This window comes from Macaca thibetana, chromosome 2 (genome assembly GCF_024542745.1).
Source record: "Macaca thibetana thibetana isolate TM-01 chromosome 2, ASM2454274v1, whole genome shotgun sequence".
In the NCBI taxonomy this organism is placed as follows: domain Eukaryota; kingdom Metazoa; phylum Chordata; class Mammalia; order Primates; family Cercopithecidae; genus Macaca; species Macaca thibetana.
The window spans coordinates 43203501-43222477 of record NC_065579.1 but is presented as its reverse complement, the minus strand read 5'-3'; the positions used below and the strand labels follow the sequence as shown (position 1 = coordinate 43222477).

At 35.1% G+C, this 18977-nt stretch overlaps 1 long non-coding RNA gene across 3 annotated transcripts in view; it reads left to right on the top strand.

Moving 5' to 3' along the window:
* Window positions 1–571: 571 nt before the first annotated feature.
* The window catches only part of LOC126948205 (uncharacterized), a 98554-nt gene continuing 80148 nt past the window's right edge, over window positions 572–18977 (top strand). For all 3 annotated transcript variants that reach the window (XR_007723360.1, XR_007723359.1, XR_007723358.1), the window contains exon 1: window positions 572–667. This is a non-coding gene — a long non-coding RNA (uncharacterized LOC126948205). The remainder of the gene's footprint in view (window positions 668–18977) is intronic.

Below are 18977 nucleotides of genomic sequence, written 5' to 3'. Positions count from 1 at the left end.
GATTCACATGTTTTTCCACGTTAGCGGAATTGATAGAATTCTATTTGAACGAAGGACAGTGTTTACAAATATTACCAATGCCATGTTTAAAGAGATATCACCATTCAGAGAGAGAGTTAAAGAAAAAATATATACAGGTTCACTTAGGAACTTCTTTCAGTAGTAATTGATTTCTATCAATGCATAGTCACTGCTCATTTTCATGAAGCTTTATACATAAGTCACTCTGAATATTTCTTTGCTTTTTTGTAGCTTCATGGTGTTTGGGTGAGGTTCAGGCTTTCTGTCTTTTCCCATCCTACTCCCACTCCAAAAAGAGGCTGGAACTCTACGTGAAATCTTTAACTGTTCTGCTAGTATACGCTCAGTATCCCTAGAAAAAAGACCCTATATTTTAGGGAAGAATTTCGCTTTCCCATTTATGCAACTTGCAAAGATTAAAAGAACAGAAATTTCATGGTCATGGTACATTAGAGTATGAATACTGTCTTATTTTTATAAAAAGCAGAAGTGAGAGCTGAGTTTGGCTGCAGGAATTTACTGCATAATTTATTATCTCTCCCTATGGTTATCACCTTTATAATAGGAGAGAAAAATCACTGAGTGCCAACTATGCCAGCCACACATCGATACTAGATTTCTGCAAGTGAAAATCCTGGATCATAGGGTATGTGCTTTATCTGTCTTTTTTTAATGCAAAACGCTCATTTTCTTACTCAAATGTGCCAGTTAATACCAGCAAGGAATATAAGACATTCAAAAAAGTGAAACACCTTTTCCCCACATGTTTGCCAAAACTCAGTTTTATCAATATCTCTCTCCGTTCTCCAGGCACACAGGTTAGAGTTTCATTCCCAGATTTATGATACATTTTCACGATTGCCTTCTGTAAGGTCTTATTAAAAACTTATTAATATGTAATTCGCTCACCATTAAATTCACCATTTTAGAGTAAACACATAAATGGTTTTCAGTATATTCATAAAATTGTGCAACTCTCACCATTATCTAATTCCAAAATCTTTTCATCACCCCCGTAAAACACTCATTAGCAGTGTCTCCCTGTTTCTCCTTTTCCCCAGCCCTTAGCAAATACTCTACTTTTCTGTATTTATGGATTTGTCTATTCTGGAAATTTCATATAAATGCTATCATATAACATGTGGCTTTTGTGTCTGGCTTTAATTTAGCATAATGTTTTCAAGGTTTATCCGTGTTATAGCATGTATCAGTATTTAGTTTTTTATGGCTGAATAATTTCGTGTGGATATACCACATTGTATTCATTGTCGGTTAATGGACATTTAGATTGTTTTCACCGTTTAGCTGTTAAATGTTTGAATGTTTCTGTGAGCATTTCTGTATACATTTTTGTAGAAATATGTTTCCAGTTCTTTTGGGTAGGTTCCTAGGTGTGGAATCCTATGGTAACCCTATGTTTAACTTTTTGAGGAAATGCCAAGCTGTTTTCAAAGTGACTGCACAATTTTACATTCCCACCAGCAATGTATGAGAATTACCATTTCTCCACATCTTTTCCCAAACTTCTTGTCTTTTTTTTTTCTTCTGATTATAGCTATTATAGTAGTTATAAAGTGGGATCTCATTGTGATTTACATTTGGATTTCCCTGATGGCTAGTGATGTTGAGAATCTTTTCATGTCCTTATAGGCCATTTGTATGCCTTCTTTAGAGAAATGTCTCTTTAAATCTTTTGCCCATTCTAAAATGGAGTTAATATCCTTTCATTGTTGAGTTGTCAGAGCTCTTTGTATTAGCTAGATACTAGACCCTAACCAGGTATGATTTGCATCTATTTTCTCCATTCTGTGGTTGTCTTTACATTTTTAAATGGTGTCCTTTGAAGCACAAAAGATTTTAATTTCGATGAAGTCAAATTTATCTCTATATTTTTTTGTAGCTTGCCCATTTGGTGTCATTTAAGAAACCACTGCCTAATCCAAGGCCATGAAGATTTACACCTATGTAATCCTATAATAGCTTTATAGTTTGAGGTCTTACACTGAGGTGTTTGAATTATTTTGAATTGCTTTTGTATTTGGTGGGAGTTAGGGGCCCAGTTTCATTCTGTTGCATGTGAATATCCAATTGCCATAGCAACATTTGTTGAAAAGACTATTGTTTCCCATTGAGTAGTCTTAAAACCCTTGTTGAAAATCAACTCACCATACATATATGATTTATTACTGGACTCTGAATTCTATTCCTTTGATCTATATGTCTATCCTTGTGCTAGTCACACCGTCTTGATTATTGCAGCTCTGTAGTATGTTTTGAAATTGGAAAGTTTCTCTTTTGTTTCTCTTTTAACATTACCTTATATTTTCATATAAATTTTAGGATCAGCACTACTATTTTTTGTGCAAAAGTTCACTAGAATTTTGATAGCTATTGCATTAAGTCTGTGGATAAATTTGGGGAGAATTGCCATATTAAGTTTCCTGATCCATGAACATAGAATATTTTATTATTTATTTAGGTCATCTTTAATTTCTTTTAACAATATTTTGTAGTTTCCATTGTACAGGTCTTGCTCTTATATGGTTAAATTTATTCCTAAGTATTCTTTTGATGCTACTGTAAATAAAATTGATTTTCTTTATATTTGGATTGTTCATTGTTAGTGTAGAAATACAACTGATTTTTAATAGGGCCATTTATATTGACTTCTATGTGTATCTTGCAACCTTGCTGAAATTACTATTAGCTCTATTTTTAAAATTTATTTTAAAGGGTTTATATATATAACTTTGTGTTATCTGTGCATAAAGATATTTTCAGTTTTTCCTTTCTAATTTAGATGGCCCTTTTTTATTTTCCTTGCCTGATTTCCCTGATTAGATCTTCAAGTAAAATGTTGAACAGAATTGGCAAGAGTGGACATCCTTGTGTTGTTCCTAATCTTAAGGAACAATTTTAGTTTTTCAACACTAACTATGGCATTTGCTGTCGGTTATTTATAGATGTCCTTTTATCAGATTCAGGTATATTATTTGATTTTAATATGTTGAGTCAATTTAATAATCAAATTAATTATTTGATTTTCATATGTTGGGTCAGTTTTCTGTTCCTGACATAAATCCCATTTCATAATGATGTAATTTTATATTTTGTTGGATTTGGATTGCTAGTATTCTGTTGAGAAATTTTTTAACAGACTAATACAATATGATTTATTATTCTAAAGTAAATATACGGTTTATAAATATACAGGAACCTCTGATTCCCATCAAGCTCCTGGTAGGAACAAAATGGCACTCAAATTAATTTGTAGAAAAATTGGTTTCTCTTTTTTTTAAACAAAATTTTACTTTAAGTTCTGGGATACATGTGCTGAATGTGCAGGTTTGTTACATAGGTAAGTGCCATGGTGGTTTGCTGCACCTATCAACCCATCATCTAGGTTTTAAGCCCTGTATGCATTAGGTATTTGTCCTAATGCTCTCCTTCCCCTTTCCCCTCACCCCACTATAGGCTCTGGTGTGTGATGTTCTCTTCCCTGTGTTCAACTCCCACTTATGAGTGAGAACATGCGGTATTTGGTTTTCCGTTCCTGTGTTAGTTTACTGAGGATGGTGGCTTCCAGGTTCATCCATGTCCCTGCAAAGCACATGAACTCCTTCTTTTTAATGGCTGCATACCATTTCATGTTGTATATGTGCCACATTTTCTTTATGCAGTCTGTCATTGATGGGCATTTGGGTTGGCTCCAAATCTTTGCTATTGTAAATAGTGCTGCAATAAACATATGTGTGCATGTGATTTTATAGTAGAATGATTTATAATCCTTTGGGTATATACCTAATAACGGGATTGCTGGGTCAAATGCTATTTCTGATTCTAGATCCTTGAGGAATTGCCACACTGTCTTCCACAGTGGTTGAAGTAATTTACACTCCTACCAACAGTGTAAAAGTGCTCCTATTTCTCTATATCCTCACCAGGATCTGTTGTTTCCAGACTTTTTAAGGATCACCATTCTAACTGGTATGAGATGGTATCTCATTATGGTCTTGATTTACATTTCTCTAATGACCAGTGATAATGACCTTTTCTTCATATGTTTGTTGGCCACATAAAAGTCTCCTTTTGGGGAGTGTCTGTTCATATCCTTTGCCTCCTTTTTGATGGGGTTGTTTTCTTCTTGTAAATTTATTTAAGTTCCTTGTAGATTCTGGATATTAGACCTTTGTCAGATGGATAGATTGCAAAAAATTTCTCCCATTCTGTAGATTGCCTTTTCACTCTGATGATCGTTTCTTTTGCTGAGCAGAAACTCTTTAGTTTAATTAGATCCCATTTGTCAATTTTGGCTTCTCTTACAATTGCTTTTGGTGGTTTAGTCATGAGTCTTTGCCTATGCCTATGTCCTGAATGGTACTACCTAGGTTTTCTTCTAGGGTTTTTATGGTTTTAGGTTTTATGTTTAAGTCTTTAGTCCATCTCATGTTAATTTTTGTATAAGGTGTACGGAAGGGGTCCAGTTTCTGTTTCCTACATATGGCAAGCCAATTTTCCCAGCATCATTTGTTAAATAGGGAATCTTTTCCCCATTGCTTGTTTTTGTCAGATTTGTTGAAGATCAGGTGGTTGTAGATGTGTGGTGTTATTTCTGAGGTCTCTGTTCTGTTCCTTTGGTCTATATATCTGTTTTACTACCAGTACCATGCTGTTTTGGTTTCTGTAGCCTTGTAGTATAGTTTGAAGTCAGGTAGTGTGATGCCTCCAGATTTGTTATTTTTGCTTAGGATTGTCTTTGCTATATGGGCTCTTGTTTTGGTTCCACATGAAATTTAAAGTAGTTCATTTTTTTCTAGTTGTGTGAAGAAAGTCAATGGTAGCTTGATGGGGATAGCATTGAATCTATAAATTACTTTGGGGATATGGCCATTTTCACAATATTCTTCCTATCCATGAGCATGGAATGTTTTTTCATTTGTTTTTGTCCTCTCTTATTTCCTTGAGCAGTGGTTTGTAGTTCTCTTGAAGAGGTCCTTCACGTCCCTTGTAAGTTGTATTCCTAGGTGTTTTATTTTCTTTGTAGCAATAGTGATTGGGAGATAACTCATGAGTTAACTCTCTGCTTTTCTATTATTGGTATATAGGAATGCTTGTGATTTTTGCCCATTGATTTTGTATCCTGAGACTTTGCTGAAGTTATCAGCTTAAGGAATTTTTTGGACTGAGTCTGTTGAGAAATTTTATATTTATATTCATAAAGGTTATTGGTCTGCAGTTTTATTTTCTTGTGATGTCTTTGGTATCAAGATAATGCTGACCTCATAAATGAGTTATCAAATGTTTCTCTTCCTTTTATTTTTTTGAAGGGTTTGTGAAGGATTGGTGTTAATTTTTCTTTAAATATTTGGATTTAAGTTACTGTTTGGTATCCTTTATTATCAGCCTGAAGAATTCCCTTTAGTATTTTTTTATGGTTGATCTGCTTACAGTAAATTCCGGTTTTGCTTATTTTGAAATGTCTTAATTTTCCTTCATTTTTGAAGGAAAGTTTTGATGGACATGAAATTATTGGTTGACAGTTGTTTTTTTTTTTCCAGCACTCTGCATATGTCATTTCATTGCCCCCTGGCTTCCATTATTTCTTTTTATTTATTTTTTGTCTTTAATTTTTGTGGGTACGTAATAGATGTATATATTCATGGGGTACATGAGATATTTTGATAGAGGCTTACAGTGCATAGTAATAATAGGATAAGTGGAGTATCCATCACCTCAAGCATTTATCTTTTCTTTGTGTTACAAGCAAGGAATCCAATCATACTTTTAAAATTATTTTTAAATGTACAATAAATTATGGACTGTGGTCACCCTATTATGCTATCAAAGAGTAGATATTATTCATTGTACCTATCTATATTTTTGTGTCCATTAATCATCCGCATTTCTCCCCACTCCACTACCCCTCCCAGACCCTGGCAACCATCTTTCTACTCTCTCTCTCCATGAGTCAATTATTTTTAATTTTTAGCTCCTTTGAATAAGTGAGAAAATGAGAAATTTGTCTTTCTGTGCTTGGCAAATTTCACTTAACATATTGTCCTCCAGTACCATCCATATTGTTGCAAAAGATGGGATCTCATTATTTTTATGGCTGAATAGTACTCCATTTTGTATATGTACCTCATTTTCTATATCCCTTCATCTGTTGATGGACACTTAGTTTGTTTCTAAATCTTAGCTATTGTGAATAGTGCTGCAACAAACATGAGAGTGAGATATCTCTTAAATATACTGATTTCCTTCCTTTGGGGTATACACCTAGCAGTGGGATTGCTGGATTATATGGTAGCTCTATTTTTAGTTTTTTGAGGAATCTCTCAACTGTTCTCCATAGTGGTTGTATTAATTTACATTTCTGCCAACAATGTATAAGGGTTCCCTTTTCTTCACATCCTCGTCAGCATTTGTTATTGTCTGTCTCTTGAATAAAAGCATTTTTACTTGAGGTGAGATGACATATCATTGTGCTTTTCATTTGCATTTCTCTTATGATCAGCGATGTTGAGCACCTTTCCATATACTGTTTGCCATTTGTATGTCATTTGAGAAATGTCTATTCAGATCTTTTGCCCATTTTATTTATTTTTTTATATTTTGTTAATTTTATTTAATTTTCATAGGTTATTGGGGAACAGGTGGTGTTTGGTTACATGAGTATGTTCTTTAGTGGTAATTTGTGAGATTTTGGTTCACCCATCACCCAAAAAGAATACACTGCATGCAATTTGTAATCTTTTATCCCTTGTCCCCTTCCCACCTTTTTCCTCTGAGTCCCCAAAGTCCATTGTGTCATTTTTATGCCTTTGCATCCTCATAGTTTAGCTCCCATTTATCAGTGAGAACATACAATGTTTGGTTTTCCATTTCTGAGTCACTTCACTTAGAATAATATTCTCCAATCTCATCCAGGTTGCTGTAATGCCATTAATTCATTCCTTTTATGACTGAGTGGTGTTTCATCATACACACACACACACACACACACACACACACACATACATACACCATAGTTTCTTTATCCACTCATTGATTGATGGGCGTTTTGGTTGGTTTCACATTTTTGCAATTGTGAATTGTGCTGCTGTAAACATGCATATGCAAGTATCTTTTTTGTATAATGACTTATTTTCCTCTGAGTAGATACCCAGTAGTGGGATTGCTAAATCAAATGGTAGTTCTACTTTTAGTTCTTTAAGGAATCTCCACACTGTTTTCCATAGTGATTGTACTAGTTTACATTCCCACCAGCAATGTAGAAGTGTTTCCCGTTGACTGCATCCAAGCCAACATCTATTATTATTTTATTATGGCCATTCTTGCAAGACTAAGGTGGTATTGCACTGTGGTTTTGCTTTGCATTTCCCTGATCATTAGTGATATTGAGCGTTTTATCATATGTTTGTTTGTCGTTTGTAAATCTTCTTTTGAGAATTGTCTATTCATGTCCTTAGCCCACTTTTTGATGATATTGTTTTTTTTCTTGCTGATTTGAGTTCATTGTAGATTCTGGATATTAGTCCTTTGTTGGATGTATAGATTGTGAAGATTTTCTGCCCATCTGTGAGTTGTCTATTACTCTGCTGATGGTTCCTTTTGCCATGCAAAAGTTCTTTCGTTTAATTAAGTCCCAGCTATTTATGTTTGTTTTTATTGTGTTTGCTTTTGGGATCTTGGTCATGAAATCCTTGCCTAAGCCAATGTCTAGAAGGGTTTTTCTGATGTTATCTTCTAAAATTTTTATAGTTTTATGTCTTAGATTTAAGTCTGTGATCCATCTTGAGTTGATTTTTGCAAAAGGTGAGAGATGATCCAGTTTCATTCTTCTACATGTGGCTTGCCAATTATCCCAGCACCATTTGTAGAATAAGGTGTTCTTTCCCCACTTTGTTTTTGTTTGCTTTGTCAAATATCAGTTGGCTGTAAGTGTTTGACTTTGTTTCTGCATTCTCCATTCTGTTCCATTGGTCTATGTGCCTATTTTTATACCAGTACCATTCTGTTTTGGTGACTTTGGCCTTATAGTATAGTTTGAAGTTGGGTAATGTGATGCCTCCAGATTTGTTCTTTTTGCTTAGTCTTGCTTTGATGATGCAGGCTCTTTTTTGGTTCTACATGAATTTTGGGATTTTTTTTCTAGTTCTGTGAAGAATGATGGTGGTATTTTGGTGGGAATTGTGTTGAATTTGTGGATTGCTTTTGGCAGTATAGTCATTTTCACAATATTGATTCTACCCATCCATGAGAATGGAATGTGTTTACATTTGTTTGTGTCATCTATGATTTCTTTCAGCAGTGTTTTGTAGTTTTCCTTGTAGAGGGCTTTCACCCCCTAGTTTATATATATTCCTAAGTATTTTGTTTTATTTTTTGCAACCATTATAAAAGGCGTTGAGTTCTTGATTTCATTCTCCACCTGATCGCCGTTTGTGTATAGGAGAGCTACTAATTTGTGCGTGCTAATTTTGTAGCCAAAAACTTCGCTGAATTTTTTTTTAATCAGCTCTAGGAGCTTTTTGGAGGAGTCTTTGGGGTTTCTAGGTATACAATCATATCATCAGCAAACAGTGACAGTTTGACTTCCTCTTTATCAATTTGGATGCCCTTTCTCTTGTCTGATGGCTCTGGCTAGGACTTCCAATACTATGTTGAATAGAAGTGGTGAGAGTGGGCATCCTTGTCCTATTCCAGTTCCCAGAGGGAATGCTTTCAACTTTTTCCCATTCGGTATTATGTTAGCTGTGGGTTTGTCATAGATGGCTTTTATTACATGAGATATGTCCCTTATATGCTGATTTTGCTGAGTTTTAATCATAAAAGGGTGGTGGATTTTGTTGAATGCTTTTTCTGCACTTACTGCGATATTCATGTGATTTTTGTTTTTAATTCTGCTTATGTAGTATATTACATTTATTAGCTTGCATATGTTAAACCATCTCTGCATCCCTGGTATGGAACCCATTTGATCATGGTGGATTATCTTTTTGATATGTTGTTGGATTCCATTAGCTAGTATTTTGTTAAGGATCTTTGCATCTATGTTCATCAGGGATATTGGCCTATAGTTTTCTTTTTTTTGGTTAAGTCCTTTCCTGATTTTGGTATTGGCATAATACTGGCTTCATAGAATGATTTAGGGAGGATTCCCTCTTTATCTTATGGAATAGTGTCAATAGGATTTGTGCCAATTCTTCTTTGAATGTCTGATAGAATTCAGCTGTGCGTCTGTCTGGTTCTGGGCTTTTTTTGTTGGTATTTTTAAAATTACCATTTCAATCTCCCTGCTTGTTATTGGTCTGTTCAGAGTTTCTAATTCTTCCTGATTTAAGCTAAGAGGGTTGTATCTTTCCAGGAATTTATCCATCTCCTTTAGGTTTTCTAGTTTATGTCTGTAAAGGTGTTCATAGTAACGTTGAATGATTTTTTGTACTTCAGTAGTGTCAGTTGTAATATCTCCTGTTTCATTTCTTATTGAGCTTATTTGGAGTTTCTCTCTTCTTTTCTTGGTTAATCTTGCTAATGGCCCATCAATTTTATTTATCTTTTCCAAGCACCAGCTTTTTGTTTTATTTATCTTTTGTAATTTTTTTGTTTCAATTTCATTTAGTTCTGCTCTGATCTGTGTTATTTCCTTTCTTCTGCTGGGTTTGGGTTTGATTTGTTCTTGTTTCTCTAGTTTCTTGAGGTGTAACCTTAGATTGTCTATTTGTGCTCTTTCAGACTTTTTGAGTCTCTTGAAGGCGTTTAGAGCTACGAACTTTCCTCTTAGCACCGCCTTTGCTGTATCCCAGAGGTTTTGATAGGTTGTGTTACTATTGCCATTCAGTCAGATAGAAGAATTTTTGAATTTCCATCTTGATTTCATTTTTGATCCAATGATCATTCAGGAGCAGTTTATTTAATTTCAATGTATTTGCATGGTTTTGAAGGTTCCTTTTGGAGTTGATTTGCAGTTTTCTTCCACTGTGATCTGAGAGAGTGCTGGATATAATTTTAATTTTCTTAAATTTATTGAGGCTCATTTTGTGGCCTATCATATGGTCTATCTTGGAGAAAGTTCCATGTACTGATGAATAGAATGTATATTCTGTGGTTTTTGGTTAGAATGTTGTGTAAATATCTGTTAAGTCCTTTTGTTCTAGGGTATAGTTTAAGTCCATTGTTTCTTTTCTGACTTTCTGTCTTGATGACCTGTCTAGTGCTGTCAGTGGAGTATTGAAGTCCCCCACTATTATTGTGTTGCTGTCTATCTCATTTCTTAGGTCTAGTAGTAATGGTTTTATAAATTTTGGAGCTCCAGTGTTAGGTGCATATATATTTAGGATTGTGATATTTTGCTGTTGAACAAGGCCTTTTACCATTACATAATGTCCCTCTTTGTCTTTAACTGCTGTTGCTTTAAAGTTTGTTTTGTCTGATATAAGAATAACTACTCCTGTTCATTTTTTATGTCCATTTGCATGGAATATCTTTTTCCACCCCTTTACCTTAAGTTCATGTGAGTCCTTTTGTGTTAGGTGAGTCTCTTGAAGGCAATAGATATTTGGTTGGTGAATTCTTATCCATTCTGCAATTCTGTATTTTTTAAGTGGAGCATTTAGGCCATTTACATTCAACGTTAGTATTGAGATGGAAGGTACTGTTCCATTCCTTGGAATACATTTATTGTACTTTTTAATGGTTTCTGTGAGATTTATGCTTTAAAGAGGTTCTATTTTGATGTGTTTCCAGGATTTGTTTCAAGATTTAGAGCTCCTTTTAGCAGTTCTTGTAGTGCTGGCTTGGTAGTGGTGAATTCTTTCAGCATTTGTCTGAAAAAGACTATATCTTTTCTTCATTAATGAAGCTTAGTGTTGCTGGATACAAAATTCTTGGCTGATAGTTGCTTAAGAAGGCTGATGAAAGTGTCCCATTCCTTTCTGGCTTATAGGATTTCTGCTGAGAAATCTGCTTTTAATCTGATAGGTTTTCCAAAGCTGTGTGCTTTTGCCTCACAGCTCTTAAGATTCTTTCCTTTGTCTTAACTTTAGATAACCCAGTGACAATGTGCCCAGGCAATGATCTTTTTGTGATGAATTTTCCAGGTGTTCTTTGAGCTTCTTGTAGTTGGATGTCTAGATCTCTAGCAAGGCCAGGGAAGTTTTTCTTCATTATTTCCCCAAATATGCTTTCCAAACTTTTTGATTTCTCTTCTTCCTCAGGAAGAGCAATGATTATTCTTAGGTTTGGTCATTTAACATAACGTTAGATTTCTTGGAGGCTTTGTTGGTATTTTCTTATTTTTTTCCTTCGTCTTTGTTGGATTGGGTTAATTTGAAAACTTTGTTTTTGAGTTCTGAAGTTCTTTCTTCTGCTTGTTTGATTCTATTGCTGAGGCTTTCCAGAGCATTTTGCATTCAATAAGTGCATCCATTTTTTTCCTGAAGTTTTGATTTTTTTTTTTTTTTTTTGAGACGGAGTCTCGCTCTGTTGCCCGGGCTGGAGTGCAGTGGCCGGATCTCAGCTCACTGTAAGCTCCGCCTCCCGGGTTTACAACATTCTCCTGCCTCAGCCTCCCGAGTAACTGGGATTACAGGTGCCCGCCAACTCACCCGGCTAGTTTTTTGTATTTTTTTTAGTAGAGACGGGTTTTCACCATGTTCGCCAGGATGGTCTCGATCTCCTGACCTCATGATCCACCCGTCTCGGCCTCCCAAAGTGCTGGGATTACAGGCTTGAGCCACCGCGCCTGGCCTGATTGTTTTTTATCTATGTTATTTATTTCATTGAAGATTTCTACCTTCATTTCTTGTATCATTTTTTTCTACTTCCTTAAATTGGGCTTTGTCTTTCTCTGGTGCCTCCTTGATTAGCTTAATAATTGCCCTTCCCAATTCTTTTTCAGGTAAATCAGGGATTTTTTTTTTCTTGGTTTGGATCCATTGCCAATGAGCTAGTGTGATTTTTTTTTGGGAGGTGTTAATGAACCTTGTTTTGTCACATTACCAGAGTTGGTTTTCTGGTTCCTTCTTATTTGGGTGGGCTCTGTCAGAGGGAATGTTTAGGGTTCAAGGCTGTTGTTCAAATTCTTTTGTCCCACACGGTGTTCTCTTGATGTAGTACTCTGCCCATTTTCCTAGGGATGTGGCTTCCTGAGAGCCAAGCTGTAGTGATTGTTATCTCTCTTCTAAATCTAGCCACCCAGCAGGTTTAACAGGCTCCAGGTTGGTACTGGCGGTTGTCTGCACAGAGTCCTGTGATGTGGACCATCTGTGGGTCTCTCAGCCATGGATACCAGCATAGCGTTTGGTGTGTCTCCTGGGTCCTGCAGGATCAATCTGCTTCCTTCAGTGGATATGTGGGTTCTCTCAGCTTTCCTGATTTACTCGTGCAGTAGTTCTGGAGTAAGAGTTCACAATGTGAGACTCCACATGCTGCTCTCTTCATCTGAGTGGAGCTACAATTTAGTTTTGCTTCCCATCTGCCATGATCCACTTTTGCCCATTTTTAAATTGCAGTATTAGATGTTTTCCTACAGATGTTGTATGAGCTCCTTATATATTCTGGTTATTAATCCCTTATAAGATAAATAATTTGCAAATATTTTCTCTTATTCTGTGTGTTATCTCTTCACTTTCTAAATTGTTTCCTTTGGTGTGCAGAAGCTTTATAACTCGATGTGATCCCATTTGTTCATTTTTCCCTTGGTTTCCTGTGCTTGTGGGGTATTCCTTAAGAAATTTTTGCCCAGAACAGTGTCCTGGAGAACTTCCCCAATGTTGTCTTGTAGGAGATTCATAGTTTGATGTCGTAGATTTAAGTCTCTAATTGATTTTAATTTGATTTTTGTATATGGTGAGAGATAGCGGTCTAGTTTCATTTTTCTGCATAAAGACATTCAGGTTTCCTGCACCATTTATTAAAAAGACTGTCTTTTCTCCAGTGTACATTCTTGGCACCTTTTTTGAAAGTGAGTTCACTGTAAGTATGTGGATTATTTTCTGTTTCATTCGTCTATGTGTCTGTTTTATGTCAGTACCATGCTGTTTTGGTTACTATAGCTCTGTGTTACAATTTCAAATCAGGCAATGTGATTTTTCTAGTTCTGTTCATTTTGCTCAGGCCAGTTTTGGCTATTCTGGGTTTTTTTTTGTTTCATATAAATTTTTGGATGATTCTTTTTCTATTTCTGTGAAAAATGTTATTGGTATCTGGATAAGGGTTACATTAGATCTGTACATTGCTTTGGGGAGTATGGACATTTTAACAATATATTGACTCAGTTCATTAGTATGGAATACCTTTCCATTTTTTGTCTCCTCTTCACTTTCTTCAATAAACGTTTTGTAGTTTTCATTATCGAGATCTTCTACTTCTTTGGTTAAGTTACTTTCTAGGTATTTAATTTCGTTTATAGCTATTGTAAATGGAATTACTTTCTTGATTTCTTTTTCAGATTGTTTGATGTTGGCATATAGAAATGTTGCAGATTTTTATGTATTGATTTTATATCCTAAAATTTTACTAAATTTGTATATGAAATCTAACAGTTTTCTTGTGGAGTCTTTAGGTTTTTTCAAATATAAGATTATATCATCTACAAACAAGGATAATTTTACTTCTTCCTTTTCAATTTGGATGCTCTTTTTTTCTTTCTCTTGTCTGATTGCTCCAGCTAAGACTTTTAGTCTGTGTTGAATAACAGAGGTGAAGGTGGGCATCGTTGTCTTGCTCTAGATCTTAGAAGAAAGTCTTTCGGTTTTTCCTCATTCAGTATGATACTAGTTATAGGTCTGTTGTATATGACTTTTATTGTGTTGAGGTATATTCCTTCTATACCCAGTTTTTAAAAGTATTTTTATCATGACAAGAGGATGTTGAATTTTATCAAGTGCTCATATGGTCTTTGTGCTTCATTCTGTTGATGTGATGTATCACATTGATTGACTTGTCTATGTTGAACTGTCCTTGCATCTCTGGGATAAATTCTAGTTGGTCATGTTGAATTAACTTTTAATGTATTGTTTTTTGGTTTGCTGGTATTTTGTTGAAGATGTTTGCATCAAAGTTCATTAGGGATATTGGCCTGTAGTTTTCTCTTTTTGGTGTGTCTTATTTTGGTTTTGGTATCAGGATAATACTGGTTTTGTAGAATGAGTTTGGAAGTATTCTCTCCTCTATTTTTTTCAGAATCGTATGAGTAGAATTGGTATTAGTTGTTTTTTAAACTTCAGCAAAATTCAACAGTGAAGCCATCAATTCCTGAGCTTTTCTTTGCTGCAGAACATTTTAGTATGGCTTTGATCTCATTACTTGTTATTGGTCTGTTCACGTTTTGAATTTCTTCCTGGTTCAATCTTGGTAGGTTGTATGTGTCTAGGAATTTATCCATTTATTCTAGGTTTTCCAATATATTGCACTATAATAATTGTAATATATTATGAGCATTAGAGGCTGCTTATAGTAATCTCTAATGAGCCTTTGAATTTTTGCAGTATTGGTTGTAATGTCTCCTTTTTCATCTCTGATTTTATTTGATTGAGTCTTTTTATATTAGTCTGGATAATGGTTTGTCAATTTTGTTTATCTTTTTAAAAAAACAATTTTTTGTTTCTTTGATCTGTTGTATTTTCTAAAGATTCCAATTTCATTTATTTTTGCTCTGATATTTATTTCTTTTTTTCCTACTAATTTTAAGTTAGGTTTGCTCACTTTTTTAGTCTTTGTTATGATTTGTAGTTGTTTATTGGAGTTTTTTCTACTTTTTTGATACAAGCACTTACTGCTATAAACTGCTCTCTTAGTACTGCTTTCACTGTATCTCATAGGTTTTGCTATGTTGTGCTTCCATTTTCATTTGTTTCAAGAAAATTTTTAAATTTTATTTTCAATTTCTTCATTAACCACTGGTCATCCAGGAGCATATTGTTTAATATGCAGTATATAGCTTCCAAAATTCCTTGTTATTGATTTTTAGTTTCATTCCATTGTGGTTAAAGAAAGTATTTGATACCAAAACAGCATGGTACTGGTACCAAAACAGAGATATAGACCAATGGAACAGAACAGAGTCCTCAGAAATAATACTACACATCTACAGCCATCTGATCTTTGACAAACCTGACAAAAACAAGAAATGGGGAAAGGATTCCCTATTTAATAAATGGTGCTGGGAAAATTGGCTAGCCATAAGTAGAAAGCTGAAACTGGATCCTTTCCTTACTCCTTATACGAAAATTAATTCAAGATGGATTAGAGACTTAAATGTTAGACCTAATACCATAAAAACCCTAGAAGAAAACCTAGGTAGTACCATTCAGGACATAGGCATGGGCAAAGACTTCATGTCTAAAACACCAAAAGCAACGTCAGCAAAAGCCAAAATTGACAAATGGGATCTAATTAAACTAAAGAGCTTCTGCACAGCAAAAGAAACTACAATCAGAGTGAACAGGCAACCTACAGAATGGGAGAAAATTTTTGCAATCTACTCATCTAACAAAGGGCTAATATCCAGAACCTACAAAGAACTCAAACAAATTTACAAGAAAAAAGCAAACAACCCCATCAAAAAGTGGGCAAAGGATATGAACAGACATTTCTCAAAAGAAGACATTCATACAGCCAACAGACACATGAAAAAATGCTCATCATCACTGGCCATCAGAGAAATGCAAATCAAAACCACAATGAGATACCATCTCACACCAGTTAGAATGGCGTTCATTAAAAAGTCAGGAAACAACAGGTGCTGGAGAGGATGTGGAGAAATAGGAACACTTTTACACTGTTGGTGGGATTGTAAACTAGTTCAACCATTATGGAAAACAGTATGGCGATTCCTCAAGGATCTAGAACTAGATGTACCATATGACCCAGCCATCCCATTACTGGGTATATACCCAAAGGATTATAAATCATGCTGCTATAAAGACACATGCACACGTATGTTTATTGCGGCACTATTCACAATAGCAAAGACTTGGAATCAACCCAAATGTCCATCAGTGACAGATTGGATTAAGAAAATGTGGCACATATACACCATGGAATACTATGCAGCCATAAAAAAGGATGAGTTTGTGTCCTTTGTAGGGACATGGATGCAGCTGGAAACCATCATTCTTAGCAAACTATCACAAGAACAGAAAACCAAACACCGCATGTTCTCACTCATAGGTGGGAACTGAACAATGAGATCACTTGGACTCAGGAAGGGGAACATCACACACCGGGGCCTATCATGGGGAGAGGGGAGGGGGGAGGGATTGCATTGGGAGTTATACCTGATGTAAATGACGAGTTGATGGGTGCTGACGAGTTGATGGGTGCAGCACACCAACATGGCACAAGTATACATATGTAACAAACCTGCATGTTATGCACATGTACCCTAGAACTTAAAGTATAATAATAATAATAAATTAATTAATAAAAAAAGAAGGTATTTGATATAATTTCTTTTTTTTTTTTTGAATTTTTAAAGACGTGTTTTGTGGCTTAACATATGGTCTATCCTTGAGAATGACTCATGTTCTGAGGAAAAGTATGTGTATTCTGTGGTAATGGATGAAACATTCTGTAACTATCTATTAGGTCTCTTTGGTCTATAATGCAAATTAAGTCTGATGTTTCTTTGTTGATTTTCTGTCTTGATGATCTGTCCAATGCTGAAAGTGGGGTGTTGAAATCTCCAGCTACTATTGTACTGGGGTCTCTCTCTCTCTCTTTAGCTCAAATAATACTTGCTTTATATGTCTGGGTGCTTTAGTGTTGGATTCATATATAGTTATAATTGTTATGTCATCTTGCTAAATTGACCTCTTTATCATTATATTATAACCTTCTTTGTCACTTTTTACAATTTTTGTCCTGAAATCTATTTTCTCTGATAGAAGTATAGCTATTTCTGTTCTGTTTTGGTTTCAATTGGCATGAAATATCTTTTTCCATCCCTTTATATTTTACTCTATGTGTGTCTTTATGGGTAAAATGTGTTTCTTGTAGGCAACAGATTGTTAGGTCTTGCTTTTAAAAGAATCCATTCAGGCACTTTGTCTTTTGATTGGAGAGTTTAGTCCATTTACCTTCAGTGCTCTTATTGGTAAGTAGGAACTTACTTCTACCACTTTGTTATTTGTTTTCTGGATGTTTTGTGGTCTTTTCTTCCTTCTTTCCTTTCTTCCTGTCTTCTTTTTAGTGAAGGTGATTTTCTCTGATGGCCTGTTTTAATTTCTTGCTTTTCATTTTCCATGTATCTGTTGTATGTCTTTTGACTATAAGTTACTCTGATGCTTCCAAATAATACCTTATAACCCAATTGTTTCCCCTCAACTTTTAAGTTCAGGGATACATTTGCAGTATGTGCATGTTTGTTACATAGGTAAACATGTACCATGGTGGTCTGCTACACAGAGCATCCCATCACCTAGGTATTAAGCCCAGCATCCGTTAGCTATTCTTCCTGAGGATCTCCATCCCTGACAGGACCCAGTTGTTGTTGTTACCCCTTGTGTCCAAGTGTTTTCATCATTCATCTCCCACTTATAAATGAGAACATGTAGTATTTGGTTTTCTGTTCCTGAGTTAGTTTGCTGAGGATAATGTCTTCCAGCTCCATCCATGTCCCTACAGAGCACATGATCTCATTCTTTTTATGGCTGCATAGTATTCCATGGTGTATATGTATCATATTTTCTATATCCAGTCTGTCATTGGTGGGTATTTAGGTTAATTCCATGTCTTTGCTTTTGTGAATAGTGCTGCAAAGAACATATGGATGCATATATCTTTATTACAGAATGATTTATATTCCTTTGGATATATACCCAGTAATAAAATTGCTAGGTCAAATGGTATTTCTGCTTATAGGTCCTTGGGAAATCCCCACACTCTTCCACAATGGTCGAACTAATTTCCACTCACACAAACAGTGCAAAAGCATTCCCTTTTCTCTGCAACCTCATCAGCATCTGTTGTGTTTTGACTTTTTAATAGCTATTCTGAATTGCATAAGATGGTATCTCATTGTGGTTTTGATTTGCATTTCTCTACTGATCAGTGATATTGAGCTTTTTTTTCATATGATTTTTGGCCACATGTATATCTTCTTTTGAGAGGTGTATGTTCATGTCTGTTGCCCACTTTTTAATGGGGTTGTTTGTTTTTTTTCTTGTCAATTTAAGGTCCTTGTAGACTCTGGATATTAGGCCTTTGTCAAATGGGTAGATTACAAAATTTTTCTCCCATTCTATAGGTTGTTTGTTCACTCTGATGATAGTTTCTTTTGCTCTGCAGAAGCTCTTTAGTTTAATTAGATTCCATTTGCTAGTTTTTGCTTTTATTGCAATTGTTTTTGGCATTTTCCTCATGAAATATTTGCCCATGCCTGTGTCCTAAATGGTATTGCCTATGTCCTAAATTGTTTTGCTTAGATTTTCTTCTGGAGTTTTTATAGTTTTGGGTTTTACATATAAGTCTTTAATTCATGTTGAGTTAATTTTTGTATATGGTGTAAGAAAGGGGTTCGGTTTCAATTTTCTGCATATAGCTAGCCAGTTCTCTCAGCACCATTTATTGAACAGAGACTCCTTTCCTCATTGCTTGTTTTTGTCAGGTTTGTCAAAGATCAGATGGTTGTAGGTGTGTGGTCTTATTTCTGAGTCCTCTATTCTGTTCCATTGGTCTATGTGTCTGTTGTTGTACCAGCACCATGCTGTTTTGGTTACTGTAGCCTTGTAGTATAGTTTGAAGTCAGGTAGCATGATACTTCTAGCTTTGTTCTTTTTGCTTAGGATTGCCTTGGCTATTTGTTCTCTTTTTTCAGTTTCATATGAAGTTTAAAATAGTTTTTTTTCTAATTCTGTGAAGAGTGTCAATGGTAGTTTAGTGGAAATAGCATTGAACCTATAAATTGCTTTAGACAGTATTGCAATCTTCATGATAGTGATTCTTCCTAT